Raw genomic sequence first — 20,123 nt, forward strand, 5'->3', positions numbered from 1 at the left:
ATTTTATTGAAGTCGTGATGGGTGGAAGAAGGATTTAGAAAAAAATCTTAGCTAATCATTGGCTGAAAATAAATTAAGCTAAATCATCTGAAAGTTGAGAAAATTTTACTATTTGAAAAATTATTTGTTTTTTCCCATGGAAAGTATGCTAGTTGATTCTAAGTGAATTTTTGGCTATGTTAAGTGTTTTGTGGTATCTATGTGTGCAGATGGACTACTTGCTAGTCTTACAGTAAGCAAACAGGGCCAAATGAAGGCAATCTGGGGTGAAACCAAAAGTCAGGAAGTAACGGTTCATTTCTCTGGTATAAGTTTTGTGCGTACGTATGGGGAGCATATGAAGAGCAGGCTTGGTGCTATAGCAGTGAATCTCTACAATGGCAATGAAATGAAACTCTTCTTGTTTGCTGGTTTTTTAAATCAAAGGAATGCACTGATTTTTTTTTCTTAATGTTCTGTTCACCTCTCATGTTATTAGAAAAGTCTTGCTCTTACAACTTGTCATATCTACTACTCTCTTTAGAGTCCTTATATGCTATTTCCACACAATTTGGCCTTGCTTTTTGTGAAAGGATAGAATTAAACCATGCATCCCCAAAGTCACGGATGTATTGTTTGTTATATCCAGTACCTGATTTTAGAAATTGTGATAACGTGCCTGGAAGGTGACGTGTTTACTATTGTGTTCTAAAGGCAATGTCCAAACCCACAGCAGACTTAAACCCAAATGGGGTAACAGTACCTGTATCAGAGAGAATCGGTTATAAAACTGCACACTATGCTGCTCAAGAAGGGCATCTGCTTTTACAGCACGTTCTTTTGAATAATTAGCTAACAACAGTTTGTGCTGGTGATGTGATCCCTACTTTGAAAGTCAAGGGAAAATGAGTTTTTGTTGAACTATGCACAACTGGTAATTACACTCAGTAAACATTAATGTTGTATTTCTCTAGATGCTTCCAGACAAGCACTCTTTGTGCCCTAGACAGAGCACAGTAGGCCTGTACTGTAAAAATGGGCCAGAGAAATCTGGATTGCTTGCACTCCCCATTAAAGTGCTTTTAGGTAGTGTTGAATGATAAATTTCTGTTGGAGCTTGCAACTGTGACAAATGATCGATAATGATAAGTAAAATAATAAACATGAATTGGTAAGAGCTTTCTTAGAAAGGGAAGGAATCTTATGTCAAACTGCTAACAAGTGATTCAGATGTGTTTAACTCAGTTTACAGCTAATTTTAAATTTCTTACAAGGCCTTACACTAACTCTGCTATTAAGTGCTGAGGTATTTCCCAGATTCCCATTTTGGCAATCTTTAGCTCTCTGAAGGACTTGTTGGCTGAATTGTTTCTATATAGCATAAAATAATAAGCTGCTGGAAGGTCTATGCTTTGCCATTCGTCTAAAAAGTGAGAAAATACTCTAAATCCTCTTTCAAAGCAGTGTAACTTCTGAGTTAAAATCAAATCTTCTCAATTATATGCAATTTCCTTAGTGCGTTTTTATGCCTAATAGAAACAATGTCTCAGTAACTTCCATTGTTGCTGTCTGGTTCTTCCCGAGCCGTAAAATTGTCAAGTTATTTCTAGCAGGTTTAAATTATATCAGAAAATACCCTATGTGCCTTCTTGAATTATGTTTAAAGGGCCAAATTCTGATGTTTAAAGATGATTATCAAAATGAAACCATGAGTTCAAATGAAAGTCTTAAGATTCTTGGACTTTTTTTTTTCCTCTTTTTAGATTAGAAAGTACTGGTTTCAGTGAAGGTATGAATCTATTGATTTTCATAAGTCATGTTTACTTTAAATTTTTCAGGTCTACCATCACTTTTCCCTGATGTTAAGGTCTCAGAAGTGCTCTGGAAATATAAGAATCCATATTGTCTAGTCAGTTCATTGCAGCTGTTGAATTAGTTTTCAGGTAGTTCATATTTTTCTAGAATGCTTGTTCTAATTTTGGACAAATAGATATGTCAATCATAAATTAGAGTGGCATATGGCTTCTGGACTAAAACTTGGTAGAATTTTTTTCCAAAGCTATGGAATATTTCCTTGGTCTCTTGGTGAGATGGTCCATTGGTTGGTTTGTTGGTCTTATTGCTGATCTTTTGTTTGTTTTACAGATCAGTTTTAGTATTTTACTTGAAGTTTTCGGGATTGAATGGAATGTAAACAGTGCTCTGTTAAGACCCAGGAAGTCATGCTTGGATTGTGGTCTTCATGATGAAAATCAGTTAGTTTTATTTCTATTTACTAACGTGTTCATATTGGAAAATCAACAGTAGATTGCATTTCAGTAAAAAGTTCAGACATTGAACAGATTTAATGTCTCTGGTTACTTGTGTGAGCACTTTTTTTTTCTTTGTAGTATAGCTAGTGCTTTGTGCTTGTATGTTCCCAAATTTTCTTGCTTCCAAAGTCTTCGAAGTAGATGCACAAATGTTCGCATATCAGACATTTGAATATCAAAACCCACTTCTAAAATGCTGTTAGATGATAAATTATAATAATTCTGAAGTCGACATGTTTGCTACAGGGGAATGGATTTCTTCAATTATTATCTAGGCCAGCAAAATAATTTGTACAAACTATTTATCACATTGTAAACATCCACCCTACCCCACCAAAAAAAAAAAGCCCAAATGAAACAAAAACGAACAAAAAACTAACCAATTAAAAAACCCAAAACCCTACCACAAAAACCCTCAACAATCTGAAGAGCTTACCTTAAAATATAAATATACAAGACTTTTAGGTTACAGATATGCTCAAGCTTCAATGTAAAGAATAACTGGAAAAATCTCTGTGCATCTTTTTACAATTGCATACCAAATCACATTAAAAAGTCAGCTTCCCAGGAGATTTCTCCCATGGTGACAATTTGGTCATAGGTTTAGAAATAGAACTTCCAATTTTATTTATCTTCAGAAAAAAATTATTTAAGCTGGAATCTGCAAATAAGGATTCCAGATTCATTAGTATTCACTGTCCAAGTTACCACGCCAAGAATCATAATCAGCATATTTTGCTGAGACATTAAACTACTTATCCATATTTCTTATGTCTTCTCTGTCACTTCCTTTCACTGAAAAAAAAGTAAAGTATTAAATAGCTGCTCTTCATGAAATACAAATATTGATTGAAGAGAGTAACCATAACCTTCTTATTTGTGATTTGAAAGCATTATCTTGCATCTATTTGGGAGATAAGTTGTTGTTCACTGTTTTTGCTGTTGGTGTTTTCCTGGCATTGAGAATCAGTGATACACCATGGTCCTTCTTTGTTAGGTCCCGTTTGAACAGGAATTGCCTAACAGGGTAAACAAGAATAAAATAATGGAACAGAACAGAATTAGGAATGAGATAACAGCTAAAACCCCACCATCAACAATCATGCAGCTTGCTTGCAGAATAGGAACTTAAAAGCTCATAAACATAAGAAAGTACAAGGAAACATTGAGTCAATATTGGGCATTGTAACAGACATTGGCATCAAAAATCTAATAGTCTGATCGGTGCCAGAATCCAAAACTGACCTCAAAAATACTTTGTTCATCCTAGCTAGCTTTTCACAAGTTAGCCTCCATAAATAAAGGGCCAATGGTGCAGATAAGAATGGAGGCTGTTACCAAGTTGGATGAACTGAGGGGCTTCCTCTTTAAGGTACTCTCTCCTTGTAACAAGAGCAGGATAATACTCATTCTGAAAAGATGCACCTGTATAGTAGGTCAATCTCTAGATACTTAATCATCCCCTTAGAACTGGTTTCATTTCAGATAGTGAGACCCTGATAATGTATTGTGTTCTCAAAAGCTTAAATCTGCATCAGAATCTTGCACTGAAATGCCCTCTTTCTTTTGAACTTTAGAGGTTAATATCAACATCAGGAGCACAACGCCTTTACTTGTCAGGTTATTTCATGCTTGGGTCAGGAAGTCCCAGAAGTACTTGAGGGATTCTGGTTCAATCCTTTTTGCCCTTGTTCATATTTATCTTCTTCAGTGAGGATAGAGCTTGCATATCCTTGTCGGGACTCCCTGGACAATAGCTAGGAGGGCAAAAATCCCTGAAGTGCATGCACATCAAATGCAGGACATAGCAGAGACAGTGTTCATGCGCTTAGTCTTACATACAACTTTGTGACTGCTGGCCTGGGACTTCCATATGTTTGAGTTTTTCTTTAGAACTACTATTTGCTTAACGTCTGGAAATCCCAGGAAAATGAAGACTTATTTCCAACAAAACAGAACAAAACTTCTGGTTAGAAAATGGAGAAACTGAACATACAGTAGTCTGAGATGCAAACGTAATTCAGTCCTCTTCTTGGACAGGTCTTTTAGACCTTTTTGAAGAATAAAAAAAAGGATTAAACTGTGTTCTTGTATTTTTATTGGGTGTCAAAGCATAACACCAAGGCACTCACGAATAGAAGTGCTAGAACTGATAATTAGATCACTTGATGGATATTATAGTTATGACATAGTGATGAATATAGGGCAAACTTCCTATTGTCTTGTAGAGCTCTCCCATTGTCTTGTAGAGCAGCCACAGTACAAAATTCTTCATGTTGTATTTTGGTAAAACCTGTAAAAAGCCTCATCTCCATTGGTCTATGAAGAAAAAAAGACCCCATTTCATAATGCACTACTGACACTCTGATATGACCGTCTACAATTTAATTCACTGCCTTTTCTCACTGGACTAGAGCCTACAGAAGAAACAAAGCATGTAATTCTCTGGAGCGTAGCTTCTTGTGGTGGGTTGACCTTGGCTGGAGGTCCAGAAAACGGGGGTTTGCAGACCCTACAGACTGCAGTCCTTCAGCATAAATCTGCTCCTGCGTGGGTCCTTCACGGGCCGCAGGTCCTGTTAGGAAAACCTGCTCCTATCTGGGCTCCTCCGCAGTCCATAGTTCCTTCAGGAAATACCCACCTGCTCCCCCGTGGTCTCCCCACGGGCTGCAGGGACTCCCTGCTCCGGGGCCCGGAGCACCTCCTCCCCTCCTCCTTCGCTGGCCCTGGTGCTCCCAGGGCTGTTTCTCACACGTTTTCCCCTTGCTCCTCCCTGCCGGGCAGCGGTTTTCCCTGTCTCCGATACGCTTTCCCAGAGGTGCCACCAGCATCGCTGCCAGGCTGGGCTGTGCCCTGCGGTGGGGCTGTTGGGGAACCGGCTGGAACCGGCTGTGTCCGGCTCAAGGCAGCCCTGGCCTCGCCTCACAGAGGCCTCTGCAGCCCCGTGCTGCCAACACTGGGTACAGACACCCAGTAGAGTGCTGAAAAAAAGTAAAGAACAAAGATAAACATTAAAATAGTGAGGGAAGAAAAATAAAATAGATTTTTCTGGGAGACATTTAAGAAAATCGCCTCAAAATTTTAGCCATTGATACAGTAATTCCTATGGACAGGGGAAGCAACTTGGAGAGGCATTTGAAGGCCTGCTCCTCCCATCAAAAGTGGGTCTGTGGAAGCTGAGAATGCAGAGCAAAATGTTACCAGCTCTTTTGGAGATGACAAAAAGGAACTGCTAATATCCTTGGAAAGACTGGGCATCATAACAAACCAGGCCTAAAGAACCAAATACTGAAGGCTTTATCATTTTTAAAGCACACCATTAGTTTTTAAAGGAATACCTTCAGAACTTCCAACTATGAAGCCCCGAGAGATAATGGCAGATTAGTGCAGTCTATTCAAAATGACTGTGTCTTCTACACTCTATGATTAACTTTGCTGCCTTTACTGTTAGCCAGCCCCAGGTAAGATGCTGTTAGGATTGCAATGAGCATTTCTGGTGACCTTACAACAAGCCAGAGTAAGTGGAATTTCAAGTTCAAAGTGCCAACTTGCCTACCCGAAAGCTTTCATTTGCTATCTGAAATGACTTGTCCTATTAGTAGCCATCTCTGTGACCTCTAGCAGAGACCTCTAGCTCTCATCTGGAGAGCCTGAAAAAGCAAACGTAGCGTGTAAATATTCTATTGCTGGTGCACTTCCCATAGGCTGTGCAAACTTTGAGCAAATAAAATCAGTGGAAATTTCTAAGATGGGAGGGAAGAGAAAAAGATGAAACAAGTAACAGGACAGAAAATAAAAATAATGATCAAGACAGTTGCTAGCTTCCTTCTATCAGTAGATGAAAAATAATGAAATGTATCTGAACAGACTTGCCCATTGTTGTATGATTCTAGCTGTTTTAGCTTGTATGTGATTCAGGAAATGGAAGGAATCTCAGATTACAGCAAAATCTGTTCAGTGAAGCTAGTGCTCCTTGAGAACGTCTTAAGTGGATATGATTTAAATGCATGTCAACTGGGCCAGGTGGAGTTGGATGATTTTCTCAAGCTGATCTCAAAGTGTGTTTCCAGCTAGTAATATTTTAGTCTACTGTTGTCCTCAGTAAAGAGTAACTAGACAATGAAATGCATTCTGCTCTCTTTCACTAAAGGAAGTTTTGCATCCTGTCAGGTTTGTTGCTTGTGTTTGTTGTTACACAGTAGTTCGTTTGCTGTTCTTTCTGTAATGGATGTGGTGCTCTATTACTCTCCTGGAATGTGGGATAGTCCTAGGAAAACTGGGCTTGTCCAGGTCTGCGGAGGCTTGTCCTGGCCTCAAGCCAGCTTTTGTTTACAGAAGCGCCTCGCTGTTAGGGGCAAAGGTATAAGAATGTGCAGTGGATTTATGTGATCTATGCTGTAGTAATAAATGTGGCATAAATAGATCAGATGGGCCTTGGCTGTGTCCTTTTTAAGTGGAAGGAATACCACTATATATTGGATGAACTTGAACCACAATTTATGTTGCCTATTTCTGTGCATGTGAACTGTATTTTGCAGAAGAATAATTATTTTTCAAGTAAGCAACAGTGGGGAAGAATGGTTATTGTACTATAATTCTAGAATTCTGAATGGAAGATTTTTGCTTGGGGAGGTGGTTGGGTTTTGTTTTGGTTTTATTTATTTATTTTTGTAGACTTAACTTGTGTTAAAAAGCTTGCAAAATAACTCATCAAAGATAGAAAGGAACTCAAAATTGACATCTCACCTAACTGCACAACTGTCCTATTGATTTTTTCATAAAATATGGATAACGTACTTAATACTGTTTTTATCCAATTTTTTGAAGTTCTGCCTTTTGGCACCTACTCACTCTGGCCTTCTGTTCAGCTGGATAATCTGAGAACTTCTCCTGACTTGTCCAATGCATCAGTTTCTAGAACACTTTTACTTTTAGAACTAGATCCTATAATCCTACGATATTATTTTGCTGTCGAAACCTGCCGGCTGAATTACTATTAGAAGAGGTATGTGGTACAATTATTATGGACAGAGCCTGTTTTATTACTTTGCATGTTATAGCATTCTTTAAAAGGCTGTGGCTGGGCAGAGAAAAAACTCTTGTTTGTCCTGTCCTGACTTAGGGTCTGATGGAGCCACCTAGCACTAGGTTGCTCCTTCTCATGGGCATATTCAAGAAGAAATAAACTCCAGGTGTGCAATCTGGGTCAAGAAGAAAATAGAAGTGAGCATGCAGGAAACCTACAGTGCAGGAGGGGCTGAGGCTTCTGACGAAGCACGTGAAACGTATTACCTAGAGATACAATGGAGCGTGTGTTACAGTTTACTGCAGCCTAGGAAGCCCTGAAGAATAGCTTGATTGAGAGCAAGCCTGAGAGTAAGGGGAAAACCCCGCAAGGATGCAATAGGAAGACATTTGTTTACAAATCTCCTTTATTTCTGATCTCTCTCAGTCATTCTAAATTCTCTCCATAGAAAAAAAAAATTACTTGTTCTCTTGTGTATTTTCAAAAAAACCTGGCGTTTGAGCTTAAAAGTCATTCTGATCTTTTTAGATGTGTGTGTTTTTAAGAAAAGGTCTAGACAGATTTTTGTCAAAGCTCCGACCAATTTGAGCTCCTGTCATTGTAATAAGTGCTGACTTTTTTATATATACTCTCAGTGAATATTGCTGTTTTAAATGCCATTTATGCTTGCTGATATTTTTCTGGAATTATGGGACTAAACAAATTAGACTTGCAAAAATTGTGGTTTTGTATGTGCATTTGTATTTCCAAATGCATAAAGAAAAAGGGATGGATTTTGTGTACATATGGGTGTTTTCTTGTCACCTGAACTGACCTCACTTAAAATTTTGACCATTTTTCATGGTGCGAGCTTATATTCAAGTGGAGATTTGTATAGTGAATATTTGGGAATGCAACTGAGTATTTTGAACTTCTGTGAGTTGTTTTTCTAGTGTACAGCATTGTTACGTGAAGTAAGGAAGGCAAGATATTGTTTGTAAACATCTCTTTGGCTAGTAGAATTCTTCATTACACTAAAGAATTTTTTAGTTCATACAAAAGGGGCTTTGTATGAAGTTTTATTTTATTTTTCCCCCCACAAAAATTGCTGCTTGTACTACAGGAAGACTTGTTCATAGGGAAATGCTCATCTCATCAACAGAACACTAAGTGTTAGGAAAATATACTTGTTTGTCTGTTCCCTTTTGGTCTAGAATGTAATAGTCCAGGATTTAAATGTTCCTGTTTATCAGTGTTAAATGAATGATGGGTAGATATTTAACACTGTTGTATTTGGACTAAAAAGAAAAATAGAGCCAAAGAGTTTTTGTGACATTATTGTGAATGCTTTCTCATTTGTTCTGTACCAAGTGGTCTTGCAGTCTGTAGGTCTCCCTTAGTCCACTTCTAATACCGCCTTGAAAGCTCAAGTCTGCACAAGACTTTTATATCACTGTTTTCATCATGTCCCTAAGCAGTAAACTCTGAATGGTATTGGGTAATTCTTTTCTCAAAGAGGGATCAAGTGCTGAACAAACAGCTGATTTCAACCTTTGAAGAACTGCAGGCATTGCCTGATAGGCCTGTCCCATTGCTTCAAAGGAACCAAACAACCAAGGAGTATATTGTTGTTTTTACTGTTTTGGTTGCATTTGTTGATGATGCCATAAACGTTGTCAGCTATCTTCTATTCTTGTAGATAGTATCCAGCAATGTGTTGGTTCAGTCCATTCAGTAGTTAGGCTGTTTTGAGAACATGAGGATTAAGAAACGTCTGTCTTTTTCACACTTCCAAACACTGGAATATTCTGTAACTTCTGGCTGCTGTGGTTTGTCTTTTTATTTCCCATGGCGGGGGGGGAACAGTATGTACAGTTTCTAATGGAGGTGGACTTTAAAGGTGGAATTTCCCTCAAGATGAGGGCAAGGTCGTTGCTCTGTCCCAGCAGCTAGAAAGCAAGCTTGCTCTTTAACATAGCTGGATGTGAATTGTTCAATGAAATATATTTTCTGTTGGAAAAATGCCAGTTATTAGGTTCTTCCAGATCCCTGATAAGTGCTTTAATCGCTGGACCAAAGCTAGTCTCATGTTCTGCCTTAGGGAAAGTGTTAGCAATTACACTAAGTAGAATGCCTCCTAAAAAGAATAAGAGCTCTTTAGCTTGGGGCTTAAGGCACATTCCTGATATGTCAAACAGTCAGCTTGAGATATTTGGCCCTACACTGAAAATAATGAGCTGGAGAGTGGACCTGAGGCAGACAGTTGGGTGGCTTTTTTAGTAAAAGCTTTGGAACTCCTTGCCACGGGATGCTCTAGATGTGAAGAGTTTACGTAGGTTCAGAGAGAACTGGACTAATTCTTAGAAGAAAAATAAATCTTTAAGGTCTGCTAAATACAGAAATATTTAAAAGCTCCTGAGCTGCAGCTTGTTGTATTATAGGTGAAGAGATCTAATATATAACATTGTTAGTGAGGAGATAAGGAGCTAAATAGGTCAGTATGGCTGTTCTTATATTCTTTGTGTGTTTATTGGGAAGAATAGTGATATGAACATGAGTCTGCCGTATCGCAGGTGAGAGCCTTATCTACAAGACTTACTGTCTGTTTGTGTGGAATGTAAGAGTGGTGCCTGTTTTGCAAAACATTTCTAAGCTACCCGGCTCTTTGTTTCTCATTAAATTGAATTTCTGTTTTCTAGTCAACCTTTCCCTTAAGCAAAAAACATTAGGAAAGGCAACTCATGGATGATAAGTAAAGGTTTGATGGTGAGGCTCAGTGAATGTGCTGTAAAGCAAGTTTATAAACTGGGAAATAAATTCAATCCTGTTACATTTTTGATGTGGGAGGGGTAGGGAAAATGTAAGAGTGAGAACAAAGAGAAGCAGGCAATTGTTTCTTAGCAAGAGGTATAATACTCAAATAGGAAATACTCTAATAGGAGCTGAGAATTTCTTTCTCTGCTGAAGTGTCTTACTCACCTGGTGTAGCCTTTCTAGTGCCTCCACATCTGAGAAGTCCTCAATAAATTTTTGTTTTAGCAACGCTTTGGTATTTGGAGGCCAAACAATTACAGTTCTAGCACAATTACAATTCTAGCTGGAGTCAGTGCTCCCATTAACAATAATGGAGGTTGGGTCTCCGCTCCTGAACACAGCACTCAACATTCACTCATAATTGTCTATAAAATCAAATCATATTCACTTTATTATTTGACATTGCTCCCTCTGGCAGTCCTGTAAACACATAAAAATTGTTTTCTTTGCTGTTTAGTACATACCCCTTTGTATCCTTTGAGCCATTTCTGCTAATTTAAGATGTTCTAGCATGTTGCACTGGGAAATAACTACCGAAGATGGTTAACCTATTGATCTGTTACCCCTTCCCCTGCGTTGCTTTTCCCCTCCTATTTCTCTTCTCTTCTTTGCTTTTCATTATCCGTAGCTCTCATGTTAATGTTAGTCTTCCAGATTAAATCATACATACATTCCAAAAGAGAGTTTTTTATGTGGAGTTTTGTAGTGTTTTGTAGTAGTAACATCTTCATTTGTTTGTAAGGAATGTAATGTTTGACTGTGTTGTTTCTGTTGGTTTAACATATACTTTTATGAATGTTAGTCATGAAAACAGACCAATTTATCTTATGAAAAAAAGGAAATAAAATCTTGATAAAACCTTTTAACTTTTAAAGCCCCTTCTGTTCATTGTTTATGTATGGTTCTGCAGCCCAGATATTTTTAGACCGGTACTCCCATTGAAACAATGAGTTTTGAATGTTTAAAGAATGCATGAATACATCTTTATTGAGATCATCTTTGCTCCTATATTGTTCCAGTTTCTTTGCATCTACTTATACAGCAAACTTGATGGAAGCTTTTTTCTCTTTTGCCCATCTTAGCATACTTTTTTCTGTCTTCAGAGATATGAATGTTGCAATAGCAGAGTTTGTGCAAAAAAACCCCCAGTTTGTTGAAATGGCATAAGTACCTTGCTGTTCGCTTGGCTAAACTACATCTCATCACAAGAAAGTATTTTTATTTACTTTTAATGACCATTTCACTGTGCTGTTTGCTCAGAATGCTTTTCTTAAATTCAACAAGGGTTTCTTTTTTTACCACCTTATCTTTGTTTTCCCCAAGAGCATTGCTGGCCTACCAAGCCATGATAATTTCCATGAAATGCCATGATCATTGAAAAATGACACCGTCCAAGTCTCAAGGTGATATCAGAAACATTGCGTGCATTTCCTAACAGAGATCAGTTAAAAGAAGTGCCGTGTATATGTGAAACCCACATAGGTGGGCGTTTATTTGGTTATCCTAGCCACTAAGGAATAAGGATAGTCAAATTTAGTGATATAATGACACTCTATCAAAATACCTATGTTAAAGCTTTCTCATCTGTGCTTAAGTCTTTGCAATGTTAGTAAGTGTTTGCAATGTAGATGCTACAGGCTTTTCTAGGTCATTTAGCATTATATGAGAAATCACTGCTCTGACCCCATATGGTGAAGCGTCAGAAGCTAAACAGATTGGCAGGGCAGGGTCATAATACACTATAATCCTTGAGGACATCAGATGCTATTTAGCCAATTCAAAGCAGCTTGACATTCCTTTCACCAGTGACACTGTTTATTTCTCTGTAATAGTTCTGTCATAAAAACTAACTGCAGCAGACAGATTTGATATGAATTTCCTGAAGTAGTTTCAGGAGAGGTGGACAGGGTTTAATTCTAATATATATTGTGCATTAGTTGGTTCATACAACAAACTACATGTCTTGGAAGTGGAATAAATCTCTGGCTCTTGCAGTTTTTTCAGAATACATTACTAGGTCATAAGGGAAGAGGTTACATGCTTTGAAGTATTGTGGTTTAGTAGTCAAATCACAGAGGTGATAGGTCTCCTACCTTCTATTTTCATAAGTGTTATTTGCTATTAATAAAAAACCCATTGCACTTTCTCTGATTTCTCTTAGGCATTCATAGCATGAAGAAGAAAAGTGGATCTGTCTAGTCTGTCTCCTGATGCAAAATGGAATTAAAGCACAAGTCGATGCTGGCAGAACTTATCCTAAAAGATCTCTAATGATAGTAACTTCACACCTTCTGTAAGCAATCTGTTCAAGGGCTGCAATAATATAATTTTTTAGGCTGGCTTTTTAGCTCTTCTAACCATAAAACCAATATGATGCATTGTAGGAAGAAAACTGGTGGATTTTGCATGAGAAACATTGAAGGTATTTTTTCCTAGTGAGCACAAATTTTGTTTTGCTCTCCATTTATTGTTATGGTAAACCACCCAACCAGGACTTACCAGTATTTTAGTATGTGTGTGCATGTGTTCGAACGCATGTATATATACATAAACATGAAGACCATAATGCCATCCACGTTATTTAGGAAAATCCAGTTAAAAATTGTTAGAGATTTATATTCCTGAAGCTGAAGGACTAGGAATATAGAGATTCTATTCATAGCAATCCTCTTTGCAAAAGTTTGAACTTGTTAGTTTATACATCTCTCTTCTTCACCTTTAGAGATGATATAACACTCAGAGGTGTTATAAAGCATTAAGGATCTGACATTTATGACATGTTTTTGTTCTTCTGCCTCTCCATTTCAACTTCTCAATGGTTTTGCTTTACTTTTATCTAGTTGGTTTTATCAGACCAGAATTATATTCTATAAATACAACAGAATTGTATTTAACGTTAAAAGTCTGCATGAAACTGAAAATAAAAACATTTCCTGTAGAACATACATGTTTGAAGGTGTGTGCTAATGCTATTATTTTTTTCTCCTATGTACCAACCGTATTTAGAGGCCGTTTTATGTTATTCATCAAGGTCAATTTTGTGTTTTAACTCCTAGGTAATTATAGAAATGTTTAAAAACTGATTGGGCTAGAATTGCAGCTTGAGGTATATTTGCTATGAATACAGTGAAAAAATCTGTGCACAGTGTATATGAGCTCACAATACAATTATTTATATAATTTATTTATAAATGGACCTGTTAAAATATTGTATATTTTTTTTGGATGGCAGTTGCAGTCAGAGAAGAATGTCTGCTTTTCTGCTCTTATCTGGGATGATATTCAGCCTGAAATACAGGCTTATTTAGCTCAGGCACTTCAAAAATTCCTTTAATCTCCACTAACTACTATATTCCCAAAAGCATCATTGATCATCCATCTCTAAAATTATCTCATGGCATTGTTCCTCTTGTTACAATGTTTGTTGCTCTTTTTCCTCTCCCACTTTTTCTTTTTTGTAGATTTATTTAAATATACTTATTCTTTGATTAGTTTGTTTTCCCTCCCTTTAGAAATAAGGTTTCTATCTACTTTGTCTCTTCTTATTTTTCAGTTTTATCATATATTTTGAGTTCAACCATAAATCCTAGGGTTTCAGATATCCTAGATCTTTTTTTATTTTTATTTTTTTTATTTATCTGCTAGGAAAACCGAAAAAAAATAGCAGCGATTTTGACTAACACTCAGATATCAAACTCCATACCGTCCTATGTTTTGTTTTGGTTTTTAATACATAAAACAACTTGTTCAATAGCATCATTCTAAAAAAGTCCAACATGGTGCAGTATTTGATCTTTCTTTGTGTCTGCTTTGACTACTCTTTTCAGCAAGTAATACGTGTAATACTGTAACACATGACTCCCCAGACTGTCTTAAGAGCAATGCTCCTACAAAGCTTTTTCAAATTCATGAAGAGCAGAAGAATGTATAGCAACTTTGTAGTGTTCCTAGTCTCATTATGGTAAACAGGGATATTTTTCCTGGGGTCATTAATAGACCTGTAGTCTCAAACAATTGATTCCTGTTTCAGTTTATTGTGTTTTATAATGCCAAGCTAAGAAAATTAGTTCAAATGCTTGGCTTGCTCAGATGATGTTTAAATTTTAATCTGCAGTGAATAACAAGTGTGGAATTCTTTTGTTATCTGTCAGCATTTTATATTGTCCAGTGGGAATCTTGTGCAACTTCAGAGGAGACCCATCTGTTTTACTGTTCCTCTCATTATGCCAATCAAAAAGTCACTTCTAATAGCATGAGAGAGCCACACAACGTTTTTGGTTGAGTCACAGAAGAAAATGAACCTCCCTTACCCCCCTGCCATGAAGAGTTGGTTTTAGTTCTAAGAATTTGCGTTTTCTGGATAGAACACTGAGTGAGCTACCTTTTAACTCAGATTTTAATTAGTTGATGTAATAACTATTGACTTTGCTGTAGGGATATGCCAGTATTATTGATATGACAATTAAATGCAAAATGATTAGTCTATTAAAGAAGTACTAATTGACTTTTGTCTTACTAGGCTAAACTATTAAGAGCTGATTGGTCAAAATAAAGTGAGCTGTATCTGTAATTATTAAGCTCTGGATTTCACTTCTTATGCTACTTGTATTTTTTCTGTTTGTATTTGAATAATCCTCTGAATTGGTAGATGCATGTTTTCAGATGGATTTTAATTTAGCATGAATAGAAATTGCAGTAGTAGTTTGTGTTTATTGTTGATGCAGTAGTGGAATGATTTGTAGACAAAGGAGAAAGCTTTCTAGATGATCTGGAAATTGTTATATTTTGATGGTGCTGATAGGCTTACACATGTTTACTAATAAGATAATTAGTCATTGTGCTTAATATTGGGTCTTAATACATTAACTTGACTTCTCTGTCTTGTAGTGTGTCTTTCTCAGTTTGCAAAGTGGATGCAAGTTGTGCCTAACGGTCTTGTTTAAAGTTGATTCCTCTTGTCTTGATAGGAGCTTATGTTCATTTTGCATGGATACAAATGATTGCACAAGACATGAAGTACTGTGTTGGGTTTTTTTGTCTTGACCTTTTCTGCATTGTCTTTACAAACACCATTGTCTTACTTGAAGTAAAACCTTGGCTACTTAGTTGTCTATAGGCACAAAAGTCTTCCTTATCTGTTTGGGAAAAGTCTTGTCAACTTCGAAATTTTGAAAAGATATGAAATCCAAAACTGTTATAGCAACAGACGTCTTAAGATGCCAGAATGAGTTTAACACCTTTTTCTCCTATGCTACATAGGTAGAAAAATAATCTTCCCCTTTGAGTTAAATCTTAGTTGTATTGCTGATAAAGAATTGAAATGTTTAACTGTTAAATTGAAATGAAACTGTTGCTGACAGCTCTTATTTATCAATTGTAATAGTTTGTGTGTACTAAGCATTGCTCTCTCCTCTCTTCCAGTCAGGTATAAAGGGCACTGATGTAGCTTCGCAATCAAGATCTAGGAAGACAAGGTAAGAATTGAAGGACATAAATTAATGTTAATGATCTTTCTGTGCTGGTTTGGATTCAATTTTTGCTTTATGTTCCACTGCCTAGAAGGCTCTGTACTCTTCTTGTGAAATTGTATTCTTGTGGTTTTACTTTCATGAGAAAAGAATGTTTTAAATTCTACGGGAAATTTTCCCCTTTGTATCTGTGTGGTACTTCCAGTTTTCACAATTTGTCTCAGTTTATCTTTCACGGTGTAGGACAGTGGATGCTCTGGGTTGCTGATGTTCCTTCATCACACTAGTCTTAGCGTTTAAGCAGAAATTTATAAAAAAAACCCTTTGTATTTTTCAAAAACTCACTTTTAGGTAATTAGTGATGTTCACATGTTTTCATTATTGCCTATTTTTTGTGTCCAAATAACATGACTTAAAATATTCAAAGCAGTCATTGAAAGGAAACAAAGTGAAATCAGAGCATGTATATGAGTGTTGCACAGAGTACCAACAATTTTGCTTAGTTGTGTTGCTGGTGAGTGCTTAGAACTATAGGCCTTATTTCTTTGGGGTTTGTTTGTTAGCTTTTGGTTTTTAAAATACACATGTGTCATTTCAGGAATATCTGAGATGCTTCAGTGTTAGCTAGTACTAAACATAGTGGTGAGAGAGGATGAATGCTGATGTTGAGGTGAATCATGTGGAGATGGGTAGAAGGAAATGGCATACTGGGATCCGTAGAAGTGCTTCCAATTTTCTCTCTAGTAGCGCTCTGTGTCTTGGTTGATAACATATCAAAGGAACAACAAGAACAGCTGTCTGCTTTGTTATAAAACTGCATAGACATGCTACTCCCCAGGCAGCCCATGCCCTAGTCCAGGGGATCACTAGGCTAACAGCACGTATCAGACAGCTGCCTGCCTTCTTAAATCTGTTGTTCCCCTCCTCCCAGGCCAAGCTCAGTGGATCCATGTGATTGCAGTCTCAGTATGTCAACAGACAGGACTTCTTGAAGCTATACAGTTCAGAACTATTTTTCTGTTTCTGTGGAAAGGACAAAAAACAACCAGAAGAGAGAGTGAGATGGCTTAAATTGAACTGAAGGAATTAGCTTTAAATGCCTGGAATTGAAAGTACACTTTATGAAAGGGGGGGGGGGAAGGAAGAACAGCTTTTCTAATGGAGTTCAGAGAGAATTGTGAAGCTGTTGGTACAGCAGAATATACTTATATCTGAGCAGAAATTGAGGTAGGGACAAAAAGATATGTAACCTTATAGTTGAGACCCAAACTTGATCCAGAAAGTAAAGTAGTCGGACATTTAGAAAAGAAAATATCATGACTTGAAAAGTAGATGTGAAGAGTGACAAGTTCTTGGTGAACTAGACTGAAATTTGTATCAAAGGGTATGTTGCACCTTCAAGAACTGAGGCAGCTGAGAAGTGAATGAATGTTTTACTCAGTTTTAAAAGGCATTGAATTCTTTATCTCTAATACACTGTAGATGGAATCAAGGTTCTTGCATGTTGCAGAGTGGGAACAGCAATCTGGAAGTAGAAGAAAATAATTAGGTAGAAGCCTTGGATGCTGATAATTATGCAATTAAGTAATATTACAGAATGTTCCTGATGCAGTATTATCTTAACAGAAGAAGCATAACATCACCATGGTTTTTCATTCACCGCTAAAGAAATCACTAGTTTGTAACCATAAGAATAGTAATTTTTTAAAAAAATGGAAATAACACGTTATGTTTTTGATCATCTTTTTAGCTGAGCATTTTGTTTTGCTGCAAGCAAATCACCTGAAAAATTATCTGCTGAAATAGAATTTTTTTTCATTATGTACACTCACAAGAGACTAGTTTAAAACACACTTGATTTGGCAGTCTAAAAAAAAATGAAATAATTATCACAAAGGTGATGTTCCTTAGATTATGCACTCTGCTTTATATTTTTGAATGCAGGCCAATGTTCTCCAACTAACCATTTCAAAAATCTTTAAAAGCATTTAAAAAAGAAACGAACAAAAGCCCTGAAATAACTCTAAGAATCTTTTCAAAATTCATTTAAATAGCTTTCTAATTATGTATGCAAAACTGAAGTAGCTTCTTTTTTTCCTTCATTACATTCACAGAACCTCAGTGAGAAACAAAGTATTTCATTTAAATAAAGATCTAAATGCAGTAAATCAGACTGTATGTTTATACAGGACTTTCAAAGAAATCTGGGCATTGACTATTTCAGCTGTAGGTCAATTATATATCTTAAAGCTGAATACATAGGATAAATAGTGATTTAAATAGACAATATCAGTAAATCTCTGAAGGAAGGAAGGGAACAACTTGGTACATAGGAGAAAAATTATCTACAGATAAGAATCAAGAATGGCAGCTAGAGCAGATCAACAAACTATGGGTAGAACTACATAAATAAAATGTTCTTGGGAAGCTTGAAAACTAACACTGTTTGGAATGCTTTTAATTAAAGTTTTGAGGCAGCTGTTCAACTATGAGATGTAATGTAAATGGGGTCTTGTATAATCCCATGTTCATTTATATAAGTGGAAACAAGTAAGAAAATTAGTATGAGGAAAACCCCTTGAAGTGTGGAATTCCTATGGTTACATTCAAAAAGTTACAGTTCTATCTTTTGGTCTTTCCTAATAGCAGTAGAAAGTCAGGCAATAATACTAGGTCTGTATGGCATTTTAATTTAACATGCCATTATCTCAAGGGGTTGTTTGGATCATTCTAGTAGGTGTTGAATGTAGAAGAACTTTTTTGATAAAGCTGTTGAAAGTTTGTAGGTTTGGGGGTTTATTCCTCTCTAAAATTTGGGTATTTTATGTGATTTGAGAGGACTGTCATGGAATTTTGAAGAAAAAAGGGGGGGGGGGGGGAGAAAGTGAGCTGCTGAACAGCTAAGATTCTTGCACTGAAGTGTAGTTACTGATTTTGGAAAAACTGAACATTAAGAAATAAGAAATGCATTTGAAAACCAGCTAGCCAACATAGAATCTGATTTACAGATATATAAGGTATTGCAATGTAAATGCTAATCTGTTATTTCATCATTAAAGCTGTCTGCAAAGAGGGGTATTGTACATTTTAAGTCTGAGATTGCATTTCCTAAATTTTTTGGTAATGCTTGGTCTTTATTCCTCCTGATACTTACAAATAAATCCTCTTATGAAGGTACTGACTGAATATTTGTATAAGTTTTATAATTCCTGTTATGAAGAATGTGAATTTATTTGCATCCTATGATGAAAGAAAAGTCAAAGGGATTCACTAATTTCAGTTTTCATATGGGTGACTTGATATCTCAGATCTTGTCTTCAGAAGTGCTGAACAAATACAAAACTGGTAGAAATCAGTACATTTGTGGTCATTACCAGTTTGGAAATGACATGTTTGTTGCTTGTTATTTGGTACCATTTGATATGCAGTGGTGAAGATCAAAACCTGGAGCTGACTGCAAATTTTTTTGTCAAAGATTCCTGCGGTGCTGCACACGGAATGTTTTTCCAAAAAAGATTTAAAACTCAATTATGAAGTCTCATTAATACTGTGTTTTATTAGGTTATGCTTTCTGTTTGGCTATAGGGATTTTTCAAAGCTGTAGAGTTCTGAATGTGCGAAAGGCATGTCTTTGAAACAACAGAGAGTGCTGTAACAGGTATGCATATCCTGTCCTTTCCAATCTTTATTGGAAAACAAATGTGGAATCTTATTTCCTGTTGAAATAGAAGCGGAAATGGCCACCTCACTTCTCTTCTTCGGCAGGGCTAATTTGAATCTTTTCTTTGCTGCAGCGATAGCACTTGAGACAGAAGAAAAAAAAAAAGAAGAAAACATGAAGTATATTAAATAAGTTTACTATCCTTATATGCTGCCTTGAGGAGGATCCTTCCCTTATATCTGTGATCTCAGCGGCCAAGCCTAATGCTGCCTCCTACTCAGGATTTCTTTTTTTCTTTTTTTTTCTTTTCTTTTCTTAAAGGTTTTCTGTATGCCTTTTCAACGCAAAGTGGGTCATCTTCAACTGCAAGCTGTTAAGCTTTTGCAATCCAATTTTCAAGAAAATTAACCAGCTCTTTCTTACCCAGATCATATGGGAGCCCATGTAGCCTGAGGATTTCATCTTGGATCTTGTTCTCAAATATTTCTACATTGGTCTGTAAGATTTTATCTCCTTTCATTAGACTTGTGTATTCAGGCTTTTCCTCAGCTTTCGAAAAGTAAAATATTTTTTTCTTTTCATTTTATATTCCTCTTATTTTACACTCCTCAAGCTCTTGAGAAGCTCAAGCTCTCTTTGACACCATTGTTTTCCTTAAAATCTACAGGAAAAAGACCCAATTTCTTAGGAACGCTTTTAACTACACTCTTTGCTGCTAATTAGCTTCTTCTCAGAAGATGGACATGGTCTCTTCCAATATTTTGATGCTATAAAGTCTCAAAATGTACATCTGCATAATATTAATGTTTTAGTATTTAAAGTCATATTTATTTAGCTATGTGTTTTAATAGATTGCTGTAAGCTTCATTACTGTGCAATGGGAA

General features: G+C 36.5%; 1 long non-coding RNA gene across 2 annotated transcripts in view; it reads left to right on the top strand.

The window, feature by feature from the left end:
• Positions 1-20,123, top strand: part of LOC127019738 (uncharacterized) — a 140,973-nt gene that overhangs the window by 119,098 nt on the left and 1,752 nt on the right. Inside the window, exons 2-3 of one of the 2 annotated variants that reach the window (XR_007766972.1) lie at positions 15,532-15,584; positions 16,510-16,683. This is a non-coding gene — a long non-coding RNA (uncharacterized LOC127019738). Of the gene's footprint in view, positions 1-15,531; positions 15,585-16,509; positions 16,684-20,123 lie in introns of those variants that run through there. The other variant, XR_007766971.1, reaches the window with a different exon arrangement.

The sequence above is a fragment of the Gymnogyps californianus genome, chromosome 9, assembly GCF_018139145.2.
Source record: "Gymnogyps californianus isolate 813 chromosome 9, ASM1813914v2, whole genome shotgun sequence".
NCBI lineage: Eukaryota > Metazoa > Chordata > Aves > Accipitriformes > Cathartidae > Gymnogyps > Gymnogyps californianus.